Below are 1,825 nucleotides of genomic sequence, written 5' to 3'. Positions count from 1 at the left end.
TCATAAGAGCGCTCGAGACATATTAAAAATTTTCAGTTGGTAGGAAACTTTGAATTTTGCCCGGGTGGCGGCCGAAGCCTACTCTTATCGATTTTGGACCACCAAGGTATCTTTAACGTGCGCAACTTGCACACGGGACCTCCAAGATGTTTCGCCTTTATCCGAGAAGGCTAGGTGTATTCTTACCTACCAGAATATCAGGGGTGTGGCTGAAAGACAGCAGTAAGAAGGGGCCAAGGAGAAGCAGTAGGAAGGCTGCAGAAAGAGTCAGGGCTCTGAGGAGGGGCAAAAGGAGGTGAGGTTGCGCAAGTTAAAGGGCAGAAAGTGGAGACGAAAGCGGACGACAGAACATTGCGAGAGAGCAGGAGTGGAGGTGAAAGGAGAAAAATTTTAGAGAAGAAAATTGCCAGTCGCTATCCTGATTCGAACCCGGGACCTGTTCATTGAGAATGAGAGGCAAACACCGTAACCTCTAGACCACGAGGGCCCACATGGACGTGGGTTCGAATCCCGTCAGGGGCCCGGTGTTGTGTTCTTGGGAAAGGCACTTTACACGAATTTTCCTCACTTCACCCAGGTGGGAATGCATATCCAGCTATAGACAGCGAAAGATCTTGTCAGTTTGTTAGTGTTTGAGCGCTTAATAACCTGCTTGCACTGTATGCTTCCCGGGAAGCTGAAAATGTTTCTGAATGTTCTATGGTCTGCCGGGGTAATAATGTAGTGTAAAGCCCATAGAGCCTGCTGTTGGGCGGAAGTGTGCACGATATAAATGCTATTTATTATTATTTTTAATATTATTATTATTATTATTATTATTACTATTATTATTATTATTATTATTATTATTATTATTATTATTACCAATCAATTCATGAAAATGCTAGACCACTCGGTGAGCACGAGAGACGTTACAATGCACCGTCCTGGAAAGAAGTTGCTATACTTATGCAAAGTGAACCAGTTGGGCATCGCGATATTCTAATAGCTGTTACAAAAATAACAGCTTAAAACGAATGTGCGAACTGCACCCAGCACACGACCCACTGCAGTATCCTTTGCTATTCCCTACAGGAAATGACGGATGGGGTCTAACTCAACTATGAAAATGAACAAAAAAAGTGACCCAACTGCTGTTCTCTAAATTCTATCTCTTTACAAGACAAGGAAACTATCTTCTCTTAGCCAGCGTTTGCTTCAACAATTTATTGTGGATGTCTACGCACAAATTGAAAGTGAAAGATGACAGTTTGTCAGACCAGAGAAGAGTTCATTGAGAGCCGACAACTACAGGGAGCTACGGGACGTTGATTTGTTCAGCGGACGGTGACCTAAGAAATATAGTAGGACAGGAAGTTGTGGTATCAGGAACGTTCACAGGTGGACCACGTTGTATGTTTGAAAGACAACAGGATGTCATGACATACGTTTGTTTGTGTGGAAGACCAGATTTGTTTATTACTATGACAACACAATTAATGAATGGTACTTAAGATATATATGTGGCGTCGGTGGCCTAGTGGTTAGACTCTTGGACTCGCAACCGTAAGGTCGGGGGTTCGAATCCCTTCAGATGCCCGACGTTGTGTCCTTGGGAAAGGCATTTTACACGAATTTTCCTCACTTCACCCAGGTCGGAATGGAAATCCGGCTATAGACGGGGAAAGATCTTGTCAGTTTGTTAGTGTTTGAGCGCTTAATCAGCTGCTTGCACTGTATGCTTCCCGGGAAGCTGAGAATATTTCGGAGTGTTCTATGGTCTGCTGGGGTAATAATATAGTGTAAAGCGCATAGAGCCTGCTGTTGACCGGGGATTTGCGCTGTA

The sequence above is a fragment of the Aplysia californica genome, unplaced genomic scaffold (assembly GCF_000002075.1).
Source record: "Aplysia californica isolate F4 #8 unplaced genomic scaffold, AplCal3.0 scaffold00087, whole genome shotgun sequence".
Taxonomy (NCBI): Eukaryota; Metazoa; Mollusca; class Gastropoda; order Aplysiida; family Aplysiidae; genus Aplysia; species Aplysia californica.
Note: the sequence above shows the minus strand (reverse complement) of the source record.